The sequence below is a fragment of the Echinops telfairi genome, unplaced genomic scaffold (assembly GCF_000313985.2).
Source record: "Echinops telfairi isolate 266 unplaced genomic scaffold, ASM31398v2 ScPeMD7_9;HRSCAF=40, whole genome shotgun sequence".
Classification (NCBI taxonomy): Eukaryota; Metazoa; Chordata; class Mammalia; order Afrosoricida; family Tenrecidae; genus Echinops; species Echinops telfairi.
The window spans coordinates 50,458,834-50,482,087 of NW_022103906.1; positions in this window are offsets into that span (position 1 = coordinate 50,458,834).

Sequence of the window (23,254 nt, forward strand, 5' to 3'; positions counted from 1 at the left end):
TGCTAAACAAATGGTTGACTGTTAGTATGAGAGAGAGGCTGGCCATCTACTCTCGTGAAGATTACAACTAGAAAACTCTAGAGGGTAGTTCCACTCTATCACATATGGTTGATGTGCATCAAAATCTACTAGACTGCATACAACCATATACCTAAAAATATTGACAGCAAGATTACTTGTAATAACAAAAAAAGGACATCATCCAAATGCCTATTAAGAGATGAATAATGAAGCTAAAGTGTAACCACACGGAGTAGAATATAATAAGTTTAAAAGAATGTAATTTCTGCATACTGTAAAAAGTATAAATTATAGGAACATGAAACAGTGAAAAAAATTAGTACCATATAACTCTATAATTGACTGTCATTTAATATGGAGTCCCCACTCAACTCATGGTGACCCCATGCATGATGGAACAAATGCTGCTGGGTCCTGTGTCATCCCTGCGGCCAATTTTGGATCAGACTTTTGTGATTTATAGTTTTCACTAGCAGATATAAGCCTTTTCGTCCTAACTCCTTAATCACTAAACTTTGCTGAAAACTGTTCAGCATCATATCAATAAATAAGCCTACACTGTCAGATGCCTGGTGGCTGTGTATGAAGTACATTGGCTAGCAATTGAATCTTGGTCTCCCATTTGAACCACCACTGCCCCATCAGGTGACTAACCAAAAATACCAAACCTATTATCATAGACTTGACTCTGATGCATATTGACCATATATAAGGTTTTAGGACTGTAAATCTTTCCAGAGGCAGACAGGCTCATCTTTTTCCTAAAGAGTGACTCATGAGTTTGAACCACCAAACATGTGGTTAACAGCCCAAAGTTTACCTCATTATGCCATCAGGGCTCCCAACCAGCCAACCAAATACTGGTAAAACACAAACAGAAACACGTCACTTTAAACAAAAAAAGTATCAAATAATAAAGACAAAAGTCAGTAGTATGCTGTTTAAGGAGCAAGAACTAAGTAAGGAAAGAGAAAATAAAATGAATGTCACAAAATTTGGGAAAACGGCTATCTTTGAATAAACAGAGAAATGTGGTAGGGAAGAAGAAAGAGGATCAATTCAGTAGAGCAGTGGACACCTTTGTGAAATGAAAAGCTGCAGCTGTGTCATTAAGTTGAATCAACCAGCTGGACACCAAGCCAGAGTGACTGTCACAAAAGTAACAAAGTAAGCATGCAAGATCTGCCTACTTTTCCCAAGCAGATTATACCTACATACCTGCAAAAGACCTTTCTTTCTTACCAATGCATCCTCCATGCACCCTATCCCAGAGTGAGGTGACAGTGACTGATGTTAATTTTAGTACTGTGCTTTATAACTTACATACATACTATTTTCACCTGTGTAAGGCATTCTACTAGCTGAGGTAATCAAACAAATGGTGGATGGCAAAGAAAGAGGCTGGATCCCACGCGCTTGGGTTAAAAGTATTTCACAAAGTTTAAGTTCAGTCTGACTATTGTTTATCATCATAATTTTGATGCTCACAGCCTCATGTCACTTCTATAGGAAGCTAAGAGATATGAAGAGAGACCATGCTGCCTCTATGACCCTATTAAATCTTAAACGTAATGCAGAAGGGGGGAATGTGGGAAACTAGCACTGAGGGAAATAAGACTGGGACTTATTCCCTGACTGGTACAGAGAGAATCTGGAGCACTAGGATTCCAGGAAGATGCCACTCTGGTAGTTGGAGATACTGTACGTGTACATTTTCCTGTAGTAGTCTATCTTTTCCATAGTTTCTCCCCTAAAGCTGTGCTGCCTTAAAGTGTGCAAATGGTTGATTCTATCTCCCTGTAGAAGCAGATGTTCCTATTGGCTCTATATCTTCCCGCTGCGGCATCCAGCCCCTCTCATACCTTCCTCCAATAGCAGATGGGCATGGGAAGGCATTTTCCCCCGTTGCCTGGACTCAAAATATTTCCCTTAAGCCTGAGTTTTTGACTTAGCTACATTAATTTGGTCACTAAATTTGCCTTGACAGCTTTTAATGTACAGAAAATAGCCATGTAGCCACTGTGGATCTCTTGAACTCTATATATAAAACAAAAGGGGGAATTGTGGGAAAGAAGGATTTCTCCCAAGTTGTCTCCCCCAAATATATGCCAAACATAGTTGCTTACTATGCGTGGTTAAATGACCGTACACTTAGATGCAGGACAGAAGTAGGTCAGGGGCCATTCTCCCTAAAGGTTATCAGCCATCCAGAGCATGAAGACACCATTGTTTACACCCCAATAAGCAGGGCCCACTCCCTTCTCATAAGGATAGTAGTAGATTGTTTCCCTGAAGGAGAGTCCAGGGAGGTCAGGCCCAATCAAGGGTGGCAAAGTTAGGCCACCATCATGAATATAGGGTCTGCACTTCTTGTCACATGTGTACCTCTAGTTCCACCCCTTCCTATCATGTGTGCACCCCCCAGCTCATCCCCTTCCTGTTACACGTATGCCCGTTGTATATCCCTCGCCTATTGCTTGTATTGCCTATTGTGCAACCCCTTCCTGTGACATGTGTGGTTACCTGTAATCATGCCCCCTCAGTAGATACAACCCTTGGTTAGCAATAAACGGGGCCTCCAGCCCACTTCCCCTCACTTTCCTGCCCTTGGCCTACGCTTTGTTTGGACTCGACTGGTAACATAATGGCCATCCAGGAGGTGAGCATGCTACCATGAAATGTGTCTGACTTCCTTATTTTACTCTCTCTCCTAACTCTCTCGTGCTCTGTGACTTTATTGTAATCTTTATATATCTCAACCATACAATTGCACCTATCGAACCCGTGATTAGTTGTGGGGGGCTGGCCTTTCCCCTACAAATGGCACCCAATGTAGGGCTCAAACCCACGACCCTGGGATTAAGAGTCCCATGCTCTACTGTAAAAAATAGTAATAATACCAGCCACTATTTCTATGTCAAGTTGTCATACTATGGGGGTTTGGGTGTTGCTTTTCTGGATGCTGTGTCATTGATAATTCAATTATGAGTAGGATCACCCAAATGAACAAGTTTCAGAAGAGCTTCCAGACTAAGAATAGACTACAAAGAAGTAATAGGCTGTCTACATCAGAGCAATTATCCCAGGACTGCGCAGTGTTTCATAGGGTGATAGGGTTGTTAAGAGTAGGAAAGGGCTTGATGGCACCTTTCAATAACAATAATGCCAGCATCAGCTCCAAAGTTTAATCTCTTAGTAATTTTGACTAGAGACTTCATGGGCACTATGGATGGCGAATGACTGTGAGAAGAAAGTTCATAATACGAGCTTCCAACAGGAGTACCCAATATGCTTGGAAGGGGATTCATCAAATCAAGCCCATTAGGCAAAACCTGCCCACCAGGAGTTTGGTACCTCAGGAGAAAGATGAGACTTTTTATTCATCTAGATATTTACCATCTTAGCAACTCACAAGGGTAGTTCCAGGATGTCCTGTAGGATCACTGTGAGTCTGAAAAGACTTGATGGCAGTGAATGATTCTGTATGATCCATCTGCTTTACTTTTTATTGTTTTACATTTTAAATGTTGGGAGGGAGATCAAAAGAAGGCTATTTTGTAGTGCCTGAAAATTATATAGAATTAAAATTTAAGCATTCTTTAAAAAGAGTTTTACTACCATGCTGCCCCAAAACTTCTCATCAGTTTGTCATAATGCCGGGCTTGTATGTTGCTATGATGCTAGAAGTTATGTCACATGTACTTCAAATACCATCAGGGTCAGCTAAAATGAATAGCTTTCACCAGAGTTTCTGGCCTGAGAACACACTAAAAAGAAGGAATAAGCTGTCCACTTTGGAGGAATTCGACCCTCAAAACATTAAGCATAGCATTGAAACATTTTCGGATACTGAGGGCCTAATGGATAGAAGCAGAACATTGTCAGGGATGAGAAATGCCAGAAGATGAGTCCCTCAGGTCAGAAGGTACTCAAAAAATTACGAAAGGAGTAGAGTCAATGGAAGTAAAGCCTTAGGCTTGTGATTCAAAATAAGAAGAAACAACTGCAAAAGCCTAATAATTTGAACTTGGACTGTAAAAAATATGAATCTAGAAAATTGGTAGTGATTATAATTATAATGATAAGGACTGCAGAAAGACCAATAACCTAAGCACTAGTGAGCTGAAATGGACAGGTATTGGCCATATTGAATCATAAAATCAAGTGGCTTACTGTGTTAGCCTGGGTGGACTAGAGAAATTCATAGACAATCATATGTGTATAAGAAAGAGCTATATATACAAGAGCAACTGCATACTGAGAAAACATCCCAGCCCAGTCCAGATCAAGCCCATAAGTCCGATATTAGTCCAGATCTCCGATACCAATCTATGAATTTCTCTTCAGACTCACGCAACATATGCAAGGACGATGAATGCAGAAAGATCATAGGCCAGTGGATGGAAAGTCTTGTGGAATCAGCAGTGGTGTAAGCATTTCAGAACTGGTGTGGGTCTCCATGTTGCTCCTTCAGCTCCAGGGTTCTAGCTTAGCTCCTTGTGTCTTGTCATGAGGAATACAAAGTAGAGAATCTGTGTGTGTCCTACCTCCTGGGAGGAAGATAGGAGTTCCCAGAATCCTGAGGAGAAGGCCAAGTCCACACAGGCCATGCCCTCATTGGCTGTGACCTGATTGACAGGCTAGACTCCACCCCTTCACAAATTGACAGATAATGTAACTGCCACACTTACTATGCCAAGAATGATACAGGCAAGAGTGGTGTTGCATTAATGGAGTTGAAATTGGCACAATAACCCAGTTGTGTATGATGCTATCAGAGCATGATGTTTCTCCTCTGTAAATATGATGATAAGAATAGAGCCTGCCTCCTAGATCTACCAGAAGATTAAATGAGGCAATGCCTGTAATAAAGTCTGGCCAGTAATAAATACTCATTAGCACCAAGATCTATGTTGGAAGTCCGAGAAGCCCTCACTTGTCTGTGCCAGGAAAGTTGGAAGGCAGCTACTTGGCCAGCTGACTGGAATAGCCCCATATATGTAACCAATCCTAGAAAAGGTAACCCTACAGAATGCTCAAATTATAGAACAATATCATTAACATCATGTGTAAATAAAACTTTGCTGACGATTATCTAAGAACAGTCGCAGCAGCACATTGACACAGAGTTTCTAGATTAAGGTTCAGGCTAGATTAAGAAAAAAGGTGGAACAAGACATGGGTCAGATTGATCTTAGCTGAAAGCAGAGACTACCAGAAAGCTAATTACTTGAATTTTATTAACAGTGCAAAGGCAACAATGTGTGTATAACAAACTATGAATAGCTTTGAGAAGAAAGGGAATTCCAAGACACTTCTTTGTGCTTGTGTGGAACTTACACATAGATCAAGAGGCAGTTGTGTGAACAGAACAAGGGAATACTTCGTTGTTATAACCAGGGAAGGTGGGTGTTGGATTTGTATCCTCTTACCATACTTATTAAACTTTTATGCTGAGTAAATAATCAGAGAAGCTGGATTATGCAAATAAGATTGTGGCATTGGGTCTGGAAGGTTTATTATTAACCTGTGAGATGCAGATGACATAATCTCCCTTGCTGAAATTTTGGAGGATTTAAGTACTTGCTGATGAAAATCAAGGATTATATCCTTCAGTCTGGACTACAACTCAATGTAAAGAAGACCAGAATCCTCAAAACTGGTTTAATGGATAACATCATGATAAATGGAGAAAATATTTAAGTTTTCAAGGATTTCCTCTTTCTGGGCTCCGCAATCAATGTTCATGGAAGCAGCAGTCAGGAGATCAACTGGTGCATTGCATTGTGCAAATCTGTAAGACCTTTTTAAAGTGCTGAAAGGCAAGGATGTTACTTTGAGAACTACGGCAGGTCTGAGCCATGGTAAGGTGCTTTCAGTTGCTCCATGTGCACGTGCAAGTTGGACATTGAATCAGGAAGACTGAAGAAGAGTCAGTGCACTTGAGTTGTGGTCTTGGCTAAGAATATTGAAAGCACACGGGCTACCAAAAGAACAAATGAACCTGTCTTGGAAGAAGTAAAGTGAGAATGTTTCCTATAGGAGAAACTTCATCTCACATACTCTGTTCATGTTATCAGGAGAGCCCAAGCCCTAGAGAAGGATATCATATTTGGCAAAGTAGAGGGGCAGTGAAAAAGTGGAAGATACTCAACCAGATGAACTGAGAGTGGCTGTAAGGTGAGCTCGAACATTGGAACAATTGGGAGGGCACAGGACTGGGCAGTGTTTCACTAAATTGCAGTGGGGTTGCTCCGAGTCAGAACCTACTTGGTGGGACCTAACTTCAACAATATCTTGAAGTAAATGCTATCTGTGATGGGAAGTATATCTACCCACATTTAAGGAAATTTGATCGAATGATGAAGAAATTGAAGAATTCTACCAATGTCTTCAATTTGAAATGGATTTAAAATGCAATCAAGGTGCAATGATAGTTGTCAATTGGAGTGCAAAAGTTAGAAACAAAGGGGAAGGAATAATATTTGGTAATATGATCTTGGTGATAGAAATACAATGAGATTATGTGACAGAATTTTTCAGGACCAACCATTTGTTCATAGCAGATGCCTATTTTCAACAACACAAATGGTGTCTATACTAATTGACTTCCCCAAAGGAATACACAGAAATCAAATTAACTGTATCTGTGGGAAAGGATGATGGAGAAGCTCGATATCAGCAGCTAAAATGAGACTAGCAGCTGACGGTGGAACAGAACCCCAGTTACCCGTGTAAGTTTAGGTTGAAGCTGAAGAAAATTGAAACATGTCCAGGAGTGCCAGAATATGACCTTGAGTCTGTCCCACCTGAGAATATCTCACCAACAGATTTGCTGCGTTGAACACTAATGATAGAGTCATAACATACTAGGGATAACATCGAGAACATCAACACGGAGAAAGCAAAAGATCATTATTATAAAGACAGGAAAGAAAAAAAAGACAAAATTGGATATCAGAAGAGACTCTGAAACTTGCTGTTAATTGGATAGTTTCAAAATGAACCAACTCAGTCATGGAATCAATGCCAACTCATAGCTACCTTATAGGATAGGGATAGAATTGCTCCTGTGAGTTTCTGAGATTCTTTATTGCAGTAGGAAGCCTTTTAAGGAAATTGAAGCTATGATCAAGTCAAAGAGCTGAACAAAAAATTTCTAAGGGCAGCCCAAGAAGACAAAGTCAGATATTATAATGAACTATGTAAAGACCCAATGTTACAAAACCAAAAAGACGATATGGGCAAAATATGGAATGAGGCAGGAAGCATCAAAACATATTGGAAAGAATACACAGAGTCACTGTACCAAAAAGAACGATTCAACATTCCACGATTTCAAGAGGTTGCATGATACAATGGTACTGAAGGAAGTTTCAGCTGCACTGAAAGCATTAGCCAAAAACAAGGGACCGGGACTTGATGGAACATCATTCAACAAACTGTTGGAGCACTGAATGTACTCACTCATCTCTGCCAGGAAATTTGGAAGAGAGCTACTGGGCCAACTGATTAGAAAAGATCCATACTTAAACCCACTCCAAAAATAAAAAGGTGACCCAGCAGAATGCTCAAGTTATAGAACAATATCATTAATATCATATGCAAGTGAAATTTTGATGAAGACCATCGAACAATGTTTGCAGCAGTACACTGACAGAGAGCTGCCAGAGGTTCAGGATAGATTGAGAAAAGGGCATGGAATAAGGAGTATCATTGCTGATGTCAGATGGATCTTGGTTGAAAAGAGAGAATACCAGAAAGGTGCATACTTGTGTTTAATTGACTATGCGATGGCATTTGACTGTGTGAATCATAACAAACTTTGGATAATCTTGAGAAGAATGGGAATTCCATAACACCTCATTGTGCATATGTGCACAATGATCAAGAGGCAGTAGTGAGAACAGAACAAGGGAATACTGCATTGTTAAAAATCACCAAAGGATTGTAAATCATACAATCTGTAGTCGAAGGAAGGATTAGTATCAGAGTATAAATTGTAAGAATCCAGTTTAAAGAAGGCTATAGAGGACAGTTCTTATGGGAACTACATAGGAAATAGCCTTCAGCCTCCCTCTATCCACAATTGAGGGATGAGAGGAAAGTGGTTACTAAACAGAGGGCATTGGAGAGATGAGTATAGACTATCAAAGGCATAAATCTGGCTTGAACAGTTAAAACTTTGTCAGTTGATCTCCTTCTGATCCATGCTGAACCTGATGCGGTTTTCAGCATTTTAGTTTTGCTGTGTTTTTGTTTGTTCATATTAGAGTGTACCTCAGAGGTGTTATGTCATTGGGGGTCACCCTCTTGAAGCTGTGTTATATGCTTTTCTGGTTTTAGGTATATGAAACCCAGGATTGGTGAACCTATAGAGACAGCGAGAGAATAAGAGCTTTGTTTTGTTGGAGGGGGAACAGTGTTGATTGGTGGGGGGGGGCGGAGGCAGGTAAAAGGGAGACGATGTCAGGGAGTCCAGGAAATAAATAATGTTTAGAAAATAATTGTGCTAACAATTGTAAAATTCTTCTTGGCATTGATTGAAATATGGAATGATTTATGTATTAACTCCCAATTAATAATAAATTATAAAACGAAACCATCCCCTCCAAAAAAAATCATTAAGGGTGTGCATCAAAATTGTATTTTCTCACCATGCTTATCTAATAGAAGCTGGCTTATAAGAAGAAAAGGGCATCAGGATTGAAGGTTTATTAACATCCCTTAATAGGCAGATGATACAACCTTGCTTGCTGAACATAAGGAATCCTTGCAGCACTTACTAATAAAGATCAAGAATTGCAGCCTTCAGCAGAGATTGCAACTTAATGTAAAGAAAACCACAATGCTTATGCATAAACGGATAGACAGCATCCTATAAAAGAGGGGAAATTTGAAGTAAAAGATTTTGTCTTGCTTGCATCCACAATCAATGCTCTTGGGAACAGTAGTCGAGAGATCAAAGGATATATTACATTGGGGAAATCTGCTTTAAAAGACCCCTATAAAGTTTTGAAAAGCATGGGTGCTGCTTTGAGGACTGAAGTGTGACTGACTCAAGCCATGGTATTTTCCATTACCTCATACACACGTGAAAGTTGCACACTGTGTTAAGAAGACTAAAGAAGATTCAGTGTTTTTGAATGTGGTGCTGACTAAGAATACTGAAAGTGGCATGGACTGCCACAAGAACAGACAAATCTCTCTAGGAAAAAGTACAGCCAGAATGCTCCTTAGAGGCAGGGGTTGAGATTCATCTCATGAACTTTGGGCTTGTTGTCAGGAGATACAAGTCCCCTTAACAAGATGTTGTATTGACACAGTTGTTGTAACAATGGTCACACATACAAGAACAACTGTGAGGATTGCACAGGACAGCAGTCTGTCATTCTTTTATACAGATGAGTTGGAATTGGCTCTATGGCACCTATTATAAGCAACAGTAGCACGTTGATATGTCCATTTGTTTAAGAAATGTCAACAACTACTCAGTGGTCAAGCATTTCACTTCTAATTCAACACAGGGATCATCTGTTTATCTATAGGTTATACCTTTGAAATCCCTAGGGACAATTCCACTCTGTTCTGGAGGGGTTCGGTATTGCACTAGTTAGCAATATGTTGGTGTTTCGTGTTGTTGCTATGGCTCCTTATATACTACAGTGGTGGAAAAGTGTGATTGGTACAAAGCCTGATTGAGCTGAGAAGACCAGATTCTTTGCTGTGGGCTTATTGACAGACAAAGCTATCCGGCACTTGTGGTAGAACATAATTTAGGTACCAGGGCAGGTTTTGTCGCCTGGATCAGGACCCTTTCCAAATCCTTCCTCAAGTGACTAATCTCTCATGTATTCAGGAAATAGGTAGGACAAGAGGAAAGAAACCCAGGCATAATTATCAGGGTATCCGTATCGGTTGCAGCAGTGGAGACCCACATTAAGTACACAGGAGCCAAGGCAGCAGATACCTCCCTGATATCAAATGTCCTAATGTCCTCCCTAACCAGAACTGTTTAGAATAGTGTGGACTTGAATGTAAAGATGGAAAGTTTGAGTTGTGGTCATTGTGGACCACAAGGGAACAGAATCAGTTTTAAGGCTTTCAAGGCAATATTTCTGGTAAACAGTTTCATGCAACCTCGGCTTGAAATGACTTCTTTTCAATTTTGTTTACAAACATGTCACTCTATTGTTAGGTGTCCAGGTCTCTGCCATAAGATATTGCCTAATCTGAGTATAAATCCAGTGATAATCAAAATACGCTCCCTGATAATTATCTTTTTTTATTAACAGGAGCAGAGACACCTGCTATTTTTTTATTGATTACAACTCTCCAACATTTGTCATTCATTCTTAGACTTATGGATTAGACGGTGTATGACTATCATTGTGTTTTGTATATTTTTACGTTCTTCTAATCAAACTTACCACTCTTATCAGTTCCATTTGCTAACAATACAGAAATGGAGCAACATTTTCTAATTTACTTTTGTACCAATGTGGATTCATGACAAAAATACAAACTTTGTGGAGCAAGAGATCTTGGATTAAAATATCTGCGACTGACTCATACCAGCCATGCCACACTAAGAAAGCTAATAACGTTTGTGCCTTGGCTTTCTCATATTATCTTGAAGTGTTTTAATAAACACAAATCATTTAATTTACCCATGAATAGTGAATAAGATGTGTACACGCTTAGAACACAGCTTAGTTAATATGTAAATATATGTTATTATTATGAATGTTTACACTGAACTTCTAAGTTTGCTACTCTAGAGTATGTACAATACTTTAAAAAAATTTTTTCTGAAGTGCACAGATTTTCCAAAACTTTTAAAAAGCATAGTAAAAAGGTAATTAGAAATTAAAATATTGTGTGGAAATTCCAAAGAAGTAGCAAGAATATAAAAACACATTTTCATTGTATTATTTAAACTGATTTATTTCAAAATGTGAAATATGAGCACAAATAATTTTAGTGATAATTTATCAAATCAAAATATGATAGTATTTTTGTTATCCCAAACAATTTCTTGTAAAAATATAAAGATGAATATACAAGTAGTTTGAAAAACAAACAATGGTAAATAAAGAAGATTAATGTGACTATTTTAAGTTCTGTTTCCATATTAATCTTAATACAAATATTTTTATAAAAATTACTATCTGGCATTCCTATAAAGAAAAGGTATGTATTATAATAAAATACTAGAATGCATTTTTGTCCATTAGAGAGCATTCATTTGACTCATCTCTCATACTATTGATTCTCTTTCTCTAACATCAGTATCTTCTGAAAGTACAACGTGAGTTACCAACGTATATTTTATATTTTCAGAAGAACTGAAAATTGTAGGTAAACACAGTGGCTTCACTAAACAGTGATGACTTTCAAAGCTAATTTCCATTTAAATCCATCCATCTCTGGTTTCTTCTTTGTTTCCAGTCAAATAGGCCAGAATCATATCAACACATAATATTTCAGCCATGAGGTTTTCGAACAAAAATAATAAAGAATTTTATTAATTTTTTCCTTTTATAAGTAAATATTTATTTTCTGTTGTTTTTTTTTTAATTTTTGGCCCCAAGAGTTTTATTGACACATAATTTACATATCACAAAATTCAATAGTTCAATCATTCAATCATGTCAAGTAATGGTACAATCATTACCACATCATTTGTAGAGCAAATCCGCCCCATGGTTACATCCCCTTTAAAATGAGTTTTGCAATCACAATCAGTTTCAGTGCTCCCTCCCGCCTCCTGCGTTCACTATTTACTCCTGAAATTCCCTTTCTCTCCCTATCACCCACCCCCAACACCTGCATTCCCTATGACCCCTGTGTCAGTTATAATTCTGCAGTCATTCCTTCTGGGTTTCACAGCTGGGAAACCCTATAAAACAAGGAAAACAAAACCACACTAAGGTGGTAAGGATGAAATCATAGTAGTATAAAGATAAAAATAAAAATGATCCATAAGAAGGAAAAGACTGACCTAATGTCGGGGGTTTAAGTGGAGAGAAAATGTTTTGAGAATGATGTACAAATGCGCTTTACACAATTGATGTGTGTATGGATTGCGATAACAGTTGTATGAGCCCCTAATAAAATGTTTAAAAAAAAAAAAAAGAAGGAAAAGACTCCCATCAATGTTCAAAAACTCAGGGAAGAAATTTCTACTGAATTGATTAATAAATAGAAAAAAAGACCCTGACATTTTAAATATATTATTTATACATAATCACAACATTATTGTTTGCCATTTCTGGATGTCTAAAATATAGCTACATCATTATGGCCAGAAGTTCCAAATTAAACTAGCAAACTAACATTCATTATATGTTCTAACATAGCAATGCTTTAAACATATTAAATATATTAACTTATTTGAATCTTAAATAATACTATGAAGATAATATAAAAATTATATACATTAAAAATTAAAATGTGTAGAGAAATGAAGTATTTCATTCTATTAGTAATTTCATGAGTGTTTTTAACAGTTCAAAACTGTTAAAATGAGGAATGAAGTATTTCATTCTATTAGTAATTTCATGAGTGTTTTTAACAGTTCAAAACTCTTCATATAGTTATTTTTCATGCTTGCCAATTTTTTTTCACTCTAAGATACCTATATGCTCAAATTATTAGTTTTCTTATAATTTCCTTCCTCTTTCCATTTTATTTCCTATTTTTCTCTAAAGATAAAACTGCATGAGATTTGATTCTGGTAAAACCTAAAGGGTAAAGAAAAAAAATGTATTTAGCTTTTTCATTAAATGTCTGACAACTTGTTGGTGATGATAAATATTGGTGCTTGATGTCCTTGATGGATAACGAAAAAACATTGAGCAAGCTTAAGTTTCAAAGACATTTCTACAAATAAATTCCTAGAATACAGTCTTTCTATTAGCAGTAAAGTCACCTTTTTACTTTCTTAAGATATAGAACTTGTGCTAATGTTCGCAGGAATGATGAAAAAGGGAGACATAAACAGCTGCTGTATAGCAGGTAAAATGAAATTGATGTAGATCTGGTAAGCAGCAGAAGTCCCAGAGGGCTTCAATGCCAGATACATTGTCAGCTTTCATGAGAACCCAAGTTTAATGGATGTAAAGTAGCTGGAACACAGTGGCAGACAGAGCAGAACTCACAACTATCAGAGAACTTGGAGATTCATTGCAGAATGAGTATGTCTTATGGATGGGGTGCGAGTGGGGGAGTACAATAAGTGTTGTTTAGAAGTAGAGTAAAATCTGTCTTCATTGTATACAGCTGGAAACAGCTGCTGGGTTTGTTGACCTTCTTGACCATACGTGCACCTGCTGATAGCTAGATCATCTGTGGTACACACTTTGAACACAACGGATGGTGATACGTATATTCATCTTTTAAATATTTCTCCTCACTTTAGACTTCTTCCAGAAACAACCAAAAAAAAAAAGCTGAAATTTAAAAAAAATTCAACAGTGTTTTTAAGTGCCTACAAAATAAGTGAAGATACTATTTTTTATTAAATTGGAAAGACATACTATTGTTAATTGTCTGAGAACAGATCTGTTGTCCAGGCCAGAATATAACATATTTAGAAATATAATAAGATAGTGGTCATATTCATTCCACAGAAAATGATAATATTGCCCTTTTGTCCAAAATTTTTCTGCTGTGATTTTGAATAATTTAAAAAATCAGCTTATTTTATGGAAATCAAGAGTCGCATTGTGACAGAGAAGGTTTCTCCGTGACCTGACAAATAGTATCCCTCCTAAATGTAAACCCTCATGCGGAAGGAAAGGAGACGAAAATGCAAATGACTATGACTGGAGGGAGGTGAGAGAATCTGCTTGAATTTTCAAAAGCATCAAAGGAAAGATATTCCTTGCTATAGCAAAGCATCTAAATCACGCCAATAGATAAGTCACCAGCTACAGTGCACATACATCCAATGGCATCCACTTGTTCTGTGACAAATTCTAAAAGGGAGAAAAAAAATCAGCAATCTGAGTAATGTGACAATAATGTCTATCCATTTTCTATGACTCTTTTTCCCCTATGGGAAATGTCTTCATTTATATGATAAAATGATTCCCTTTGTTATTCTGGCACTAGCTGGTTTGCCCAATTCTCTGCTCAAGTGCTTTTAGCACCTGATTAGTTGACAATTGGACAAAATTATATTTTCAATTGCCGCTTGGGCTCTCTATATTCAATTTAGAACGAATTATCTTCTAAACAAATAAAACATTAGTTCAACATAACAACCAAAAAGTGCTTTATGTCATATAATAGGACATTTCCTATGTGAATGGAGCAACCACATTAACAATAAAAGAGAAATACTAAGGTCCTAATGATTTGTCTTGCTATGGTCTGTCAAAATTCCATGGAAAGGCAGATGAAAAAGACATCTGTGGTCTGAGCCCCTGGGAGACATTGGTATGTTTCATTATGACACTTGCTGCCAGCTTATCACTTGTGTGAAGGGAGCAAGGGCTTCTCAGCAAAGCAAATGCATTTTGTTGCCTTTTCTGGCTTTTTGGTCCCCTACCCTGTGGTCTTGTATTTCTCTTTGACTAAAATTTATGTAATAACCAATCTTCACAATTTCATGAAATCTTTTGTGATGGTGACTCCTGTGGTGTTCTCATAAGGAGGTCCCTAGGAATCACCCCTCTCTTTCTGCCTTCACCTTCTTGCTGGCTAACCCTGCTTGCTGCCAGAACCCTGGAGATGCACCCACTGCCATGGGATCCACAAGACTGTGTGCCCACCGCTCTGTGATACTCTTGCATTCTGCATCATTGAATATAGCTGCATGAGTCTGAAAGGGACTTATGGACTAGTATCAGACATGTGGACTTGATCTGGACTGGGTAGAATGTTTGCTTGCTGTGTAGTTACTTCTTGATGTAAAACTCTTTCTTATACATATACATATATGCAGCCCTCAAGAAGATGGTTTGACACAGTGCCCGCAGCAATGTAGTGTTTTCTTCTGTTGTGCACAGGATTGCTATGGGTCAAAACAAATTCAGTGGCACCTAACAACAAGAACAGGTATACATCAAATAGTCTACTTGTTCATTTATACAATAAACAGTTCAAATTGAGGACGTGCATACTCAGCTCTCTGTGTGTTAGTTGTTAGCACAAGTATGATTTCATTATTGTTTTGGTGATTATATGTTTCAGGAGATGTATACAGTTGCCAAGTTGACAAGGGATAGACTGTAATAGTGACATCTTATTTCAATTTGGCTAGGTGAGGATTCTCCCATGATTGATCTAACAGAGTGTGGTCAACTCCATGATGGCATCTTCTTCTGTACAGAAGCAGAGGTGTTGTACTTTCCTATTTTATCTGGTCACTGCCTTGTTACAATTGAGGGGAGGTTTCATTTGGAGTGTGAACTGTTCTTAGCATAGATTGATACTGTGAGGAAGTTAGTTCACTTCTCCTGGATATAGATCCTTCATCTGGCTCATTGATCTCCTGTCATACTGTATGTTGATTCCCAGAGCCATCAGCAGACTGCCAGTGTTGGATTAATTCAGCCCTGCATCCATCAGCCTGTGGCCTTCCCGCTTCATTTTTCTGCTTCCTTGTTCATAGGCTCCTGCCGCTAATCGGGTTGGAAGTGACATCCAGTTTATTACCTGACCCACAGATGTGAAGCACACTAGATTTACCTGCTTCTACAGCTTGTGAGCCATTTCTTTATGTAAATATCTTTCTCTATATATACATAAATGAGTAGTGCTGACTTTACTTCTCTAGAGAGCCCAGCCATACACATTTACTATGCCAAGGCTTTCAACTGTGTGTATCATAAGAAATTATGAATAATATTGAGAAGAATGGGAATTTCAGAACACTTCATTTTGCTCCTGCAGAACCTGTATATATGAATCTAGTAGTTTAAACAGAATAAGGGAACATTGAGTGGTTTAAACCCAGGAAAGTTGATAATTGGGGTTGTATCCTTTCATGATGCTTATTAAATTTGTATGCTGAGCAAATGATTCAGAAAGATTTCCTATATGAAGGAGAACATAGATAGCATCAGGCCCATGAACATCCTGAAATATGCAAATGACACAACATTGCTTGCTGAGCCAAAGTCTTCACTATGGATTACTACTAAATGTAAAGAAAAAAAAATCATTACAACTGAACCAATGGGCATCATGATAAATAGAAAAGAGATTGAAATTGTGTTGCACTGGGCAAATCTGCTGCATAAGAACTCTTTAAAGCATTGAAGCCCAAGGATATCACATTGAGTACTAAATTTTAACTGACCCAAGCCATGGTTTTGTATTTTTACATTTTTAAGTCATTTTATTAGGGGCCCATACAACTCTTATCACAATCCATACATGCATCAATTGTGTAAAGCATATTTTTACATTCATTGCCCTCATCATCCTCAAAAAAATTTGTTCTCCCCTTAATCCCCTGGAGGGGGAGTGGGGAGGGAAGGGAAATAATGAGGACCTGATACAAGGGGCCATGATATTTTTAATCATCTCATATGCATGTGAAAGTTGGATAATGCCTAAAGTAGACTGAAGAATAATTGATATATTTGAATTCTGATTTTGGCAAGGAATTTTGAAAGTACTATGGACTTCCACAAGAACAACCAAAATATTGTCTTAGAAAAAGTATGACCAGAGCTCCTTTGAAGCTAAGTTAGAAAGACTTTGTGTTATGTTTTTTGGATGTGTTATTATGAGAGAACAGTCTCTGGGAAGGATATCATCTTTGGAACGTAGAAGGTCAGTGAAAAAAAAGGAAAACCTAAATGTTATGGACTGATACAGTGACAGCAACAAAAAGTTTAACCATAATAACAATTGTGTGGATTGTGCAGAACTGTGCAGTGTCTTGCTCTATTGGATCCCTGTGAGTCACAAATAACCCACGCTTGACACCTAGCAGCAACATCAAATACAATTATAAAGAAGAAATACATTCTTATAAGCATAATAAAGAAGTGCACAGTATACTAAACACATTAATGAGAAACAAGACTCCAGGAATTGATGGAATGCTATTTGAAATGTTTCAACAAGCTGATGCAACATTGAAAGCACTCACTAACTAGTTTATGCCAAGAAATTTGTAAGACAGCTAGCCAGATAGTTGGTCAAGATTGCATCCAGGTAGAATCACCTGCCTGTGCTCCTGCTGCCATACCAGAAAATTAAGAGGCTCTGGTTCTTTGTGTAACTTTGAATGTAAGCCCGCAGAACTCTGTGCATTAGCATCCATTAACATAACAAGGTAGTCAGAGAACAACTTCAGAGCATCTCCTAGGATTTTTAGCCTAACAAAACAGGGAAAAAAAAGAGACCCTACACCTCTTTGAAAGGCTATGAATCATGACTTCACATCCCAGACCAGACCCATGGCCAAACTACAGACCTACCTCAACTCATCCTAGGGCCATACCTATAGTGTTCCAGCCTTACTCCAGTTTCTGAGGCCCCTCCATCACCGCTGACCACTGAATTGCCAAGGTACCCTGCCTACATAGAAATCCAACCCACCACCATAGTAGGCCACAGGCAGTCCTAGAAAAACTCTTACCAGTCACACAGAGAAAGCTCAGGCCCCCTTGCTTTCCTAGAAACATGGTGCTCAGTTCTTCCAAAGGGACTTGCAGACAGCAACATACCTCAAAACCCTCACCAAGGAAACAAGAAAGACAAAATACAACAGTGAAGCTAACAGTCATAAAAGAATCAGATGTGGATCTGCCACAAAAAGAAATCCCTAGAAGGCTGATAGGAGTAATACAGGAGATAAGGAAAGCAATGCAGAATAAATAAGGAATTATAGAGGAGATGAAGTCCACAATAGATGGGATGAAGTCCATGCGCCAAAGCAAGATACAAAACTAATGGATGAGGTAACAGAAGCAGAACACAAGATCACAGATCTCAAGAACAGACTAGAAGAGGCAGAGAATCATACCAGTGATCTTGAGGACAATCAGGGAGACTTCAACAAATGGGGAAGACAGTCAAACAAGATAATCAAAGAGGTGGAAGAAAACCTGAGACCAACTACAGATGTTATGAAGAGGAAAAATACCAGAACAAGACACAACAAAGATGTCAACAGGTAAATTGGTGAGAGAATTTCTGGAAGTAAACTTTCCCATTTTAATGAATGAGAATGGGGCATTCATAGAGGAAACAGAGAAGACACCAATTACACTAAACCCCAGGAAGCATTCACCAAGGAATATAACACTTAAATTATCCAACCTCAAGGAAAAAGAGAACATTTTAAGAGCAGCAAGAGAAAAAAAAAAAAGACAGTCACATACAATGGTGCTCAGGTAAGAATATGCACAGACCTATCAGCAGAAACCAGGAAGAGGAGGAGAAAGTGGAGTAACATCTTCCAAAAGCTGAAAGAAAACCCCCTTCTCAAGAATCCTCTATCCTGCCAAACTATTAAGATAGACGGTGATGTAAGTCTTCTAGGACAAAGAAATACACAAAGAATACACTGTAAGACACCCAAAACTGTGAAAATACTTGCCGCACTATGGTCAAAAGCAGGAGACCACCAAGCACAAGCAGGAGATCACCATATGGCCCAACTCCACTCAGAAGCCAATGCACCAGTAGCAATTATCAAAATTCCATGACCTCAGAGGGAAAAGAAGGCAAGAAGGAAACCCCACACAAACACAGCACACAGATATGGAGGGAGATAGGAAAACACCCAACACAAAGCATACAAGATGACAGCAATGAGTCCACTGATCATGATAATAAGTCTGAATGTCAGTGGCCTCAATTCATTCATTCATTAAAAGACAAAGGCTAGCAGATCGACTCAGAAAACATAACCCATTAATCTATTGCCTGCAAGAGACATATATTAAGCTTGCAGACAAAAATAGACTAAAAATAAAAGGCTGACAGAAAATATACTAGGCAAATGGCAACTTAAAAATGCAGGGGTTACAATCCTAATCTTGGCAAAATTGACCTCAAGGTGCAAACCATAACAAGGGACCAGGGGGGGCACTATATAATGCTCAAAGGATCCATTAATCAGGAATCAGTGAGCATAATAAATACACACACGCCTAACAAGAGACCCGTGAAATTTGTGAAGCAAACTATTCAAAAGATGTAAAAAAAGAAATCATAGATTCAACAATCATAGTGGGTGACTTTAATATACCGGTATGAGAGAAAGAAGCTCAGCAAGTAGGCTACAGAGCTAAATACTACAATTAGGCAACTGGACCTAATAGACATTTATAGAGCTTTCCACCCAAATGCAAAAAAAATTCACATTCTTTTTCAAGTGCACATGGCTCATTTTCTAAAACTAGACCACATGCAGGGTCAGAAGTCAAGGCTGAGTAAATTCAAACACATAGAGATGACTCAGATGTCCTTCTCATATCACCGTGCCATAAAGCTGGAGATCAATAAAAGGGTGACTAGAAAAACAAGGACAAAAACTTTGGAGGATGAATAATGATCTTCTGCCACATGAATGGGTACTGTCCCAGAGTAGAGTAGAATTTAGGAAGTTTCTAGAAACTAATGACAATGAGTATACAATGCATTACAACCTATGGGATACTGCAAAAGCAGTTATCAGAGGTAGCATGGTGGCAATAAGTGCATATATGAAGAGAGATGTATTACTGATATGCCATCACAAAACCTCCAGCAAATAGAACAGAATCAGCAGAACAGCCCTTCCAATAGCAAAAGAAAAGAAATTATAAAAATCAGGGCAGATTTAAATGAGTGGAAAACAAAAGAACGAAGCAAAAAATCTATACAGCAAAAAGGTGGTTATTTGAAAGGATCAACAGTATCTACAGACCGCTGGAAAGCCTAACCAAGGAATTGAAGGAGCAAACATCAATAGCCAGGATGAGGGATGAAACAGGGGAAATCACAGTGGACCCTAGTGAGATTAAAAGGATAATCACAAAGTATTATGAAAGTCTGTATTCTAATGAATTCAACAATGTGGAAGATATGGACAAATACTTGGAAAAGCAATCCCTCCTTCGATTATCCCAGATAGAGGTCAAGAACCTCAACAGACTTAATTTTGTGGTAATAAGAAAAGTGATGTATTCTTTTTCCTTTGTTGAAGAGAATTGCTACAGTTCTGAGATGCAGTAATTCTGGCTCTATTACTCAATTACTTTAAATTTAAACATCTATCAGTTAACTGTAGTTGAAAATACTATAGGAGACCATATCTCGACTTATTAATGTCAATTTTGATGGACATGGGGGAATTAAAAATGAAGTATATTTCTTTTTTAAGTATATTTCTGTTTAGAGACTTAATGCACTTATATATGTGCATTTAGATAACTTATCTGAAAACGTAGATTACTTATTAATAATAAAAAGATAATTTTATTTTATAGCCTTCAGATGTATTACCTGTATTTAGTTTTAGTCCATTAAAAAGTGTATCTCCACCAGTGGCACTTTTAAATAAAAGAACACTAAAATAAATTATATACTTAAAAAAAAAGATACTACACTTTGTTTACATGATCACACAGTGCTTCATATATCAATACTTTTCTTAACACCCTAGACTTTGCAATACAATGTCGAACTTTTCAGTGTTTATGAAACAAATTATATCAAAAGTAGAAGTGCTCATTCTGGAAAGTCTCCCTACTGACAAGGGCCCAATTGTCATCAGAGGTGCAGGAATTAGCACATGGAAAGAAAAGAGCAGCAGAGCAGGGATGCTCAAAGAGAAGTTCTCCAGGATAATTAGCTTTGAACTTTAATAAGAGCCTTACAGATGCACCTAAGAAGTCAAAGTCTCTAGCCCTCGAATATTATCCCTTGCTGTTTTACAAATGCACTTTTAAAATACCCTTGTTAAAAGGTGGTAAACACTTGTTTTCTATGTCCAGGAAGAGAAACCAAGCACAAGAATCCAGTAATTGCTAATATTTTAGCTTCTCTTCTCTCTTAACTGGATTCAGCAATTATATATAAAAAGAAATAGGTTGCTTTATTTTTCACAAAACATGGTATAATTTTATCTGAATTTACAGTGCCTAGCTTTTATTGCTTTCATTGTAAAGCTCCTCAGAACATTTGTAGTTATTGTTAATTCTTTGATAATGAGGATTTTATTACATGTATAACTGGTGTTTAGAGGAGTCTCAGCTCCTTTGGATAAAAAGAAAAAGTTCTTCCTTTTTTTTCCTCAATGGCTGCTGTTAAACGTGCTATATTCAGACTCCCTTCTGTGTTGTGTAGGTTGATCTCTTAACAGCATATAATTGTAATCTTGTAATTATTCTATCACTTTAAACCTCCAGTTTAAATCTTAGAAATCTCAGATTTAAAGCTCTACCAGACTCGGCATGCTAGCTAAATGTGTGACTCTGGGGCTCTGAAGTTGATCCTGGTTTCCTCTATGAGTAGCACCCTGAGACAAGGTCGGAGGGGACCAGCAACGTGGTTTGAGTAAGAGGGCCCAATGATGATGTTGCTATTGCTAGGTGCCAGCAGTTAGTTCTCACTCAGAGAGCCTATGTACAACAGAACAAACATGTGTGCAGTCCTGTGGCTTCTTCACAATTGTTCTTGTTGGAGCCCATTTTTGCAGCCATGTACCAATCCATCTTGTCCGGGGTCTTGCTCTTTATCACTGTCCCTCTATTTTACCAAGCATGATGTCCTTTTTCAAGATGTGATATTCTTTCAATACTATCAGGTTTTGATCATATGCTACCTCTTGAAATGGATGAATAAATGAAGTTGCTGTTGCACAATGCCTCTGTGTATTCCTTCCATTTTCTTTTGATGCTTTCTGCATCATTCAATATTTCACCTACAGAACCCTTCCATTGGAAATAGAGACTTCACATAGAGACTTCACATGTTTTTCAGTCCTTTCTGTTTGATATATGCTGAACTTATTTTTTTAGTAGTGTTATAGGTATATAATTTACATATCAAAAATCCAATAGTTCAATATGCTGAAGGTTTTCTTTCTTCTTTTTTTGGCTTTCTAGCTTTGCACATTTCATTTTAATACTTTGTCTCCTTGAACTGCCCTTTGGAATTTTCTGTGCAGTTTTTTTTTGTTTCATCATTTCTTCATTTTGCTTTATCTACTGTAGGTTCAAGAGCAGGTTTTAGAGTCAGTTCTGACAGACACTGTCATCTTTTTCACTTTCCTTGACTTTTTTTTTTTTTTAACATTTTATTAGGGGCTCATACAACTGTTATCCCAATCCATACACACATCAATTGTGTAAAGCGCATTTGTACATCGTTTCTCAAAACATTTTCTCTCCATTTAAACCCCGACATCAGGTCCTCACTTTTCCCCTCCCTCCCCGCTCCCCCCTCCCACATGAGCCCTTGATAGTTTACAAATGGGTATTTTGTCATATCTTGCCCTGTCCGACTTCTCCCTTCATCCACTTTTCGGTTGTCTGTCCCCCAGGGAGGAGGTCACACACAGTTCCTTGTAATCGGTTCCCTCTTTCCTACCCATTCTCCCTTTACCCTCCCTGTTTTGCCACTCACACCACTGGTCCTATAGGGCTCATCCATCCTGGATTCCCTGTATTTTCAGTTCCTATCTGTACCAGTGTACCTCCTCTGGTCTAGCCAGTCTTGCAAGATAGAATTCGAGTCATGGTAGTGGGAGCGGGGAGGAAACCTTTAGGAACTAGAGGAAGGTTGTATTTCTCATCATTGTTACATCGCACCCTTTCCTTGACTTTTTAATGACTTTTTTCTTGCTTCATATATGATATTCTTGATGTCATCCTGATCAAGTCTTATGTTATTAGCTGTCAGTGAATTAAATGTGTTCTTGAGATGGTCTGGGAATTCAGATGAGTTATCCTACGGTTCCTGTGGACTTGTTTAATTTTCTTCAACATTAACCTGAATGTACATTTGAGTGATTGATGGTCTATTCCAAGGTCAGTCAGCCTTTGACCTTAATTTGGCTAGTGATATTGAGCTTCTTTATAGACACTTCCCAATATATAGTCAATTTTATTCCTGTGTATTTCATGAAAATAGGTGCATGTGTCAGTTGCCATTTATTTTGTTGAAAAAAAGTATATGCAATGAGAAAGTAATTTGTCTTACAAAATTCTGTCATGCTATAACCAGGTTTGATTCTATTACCAAGAACATTGTCTAACTATTGTTTTCTCTTCTT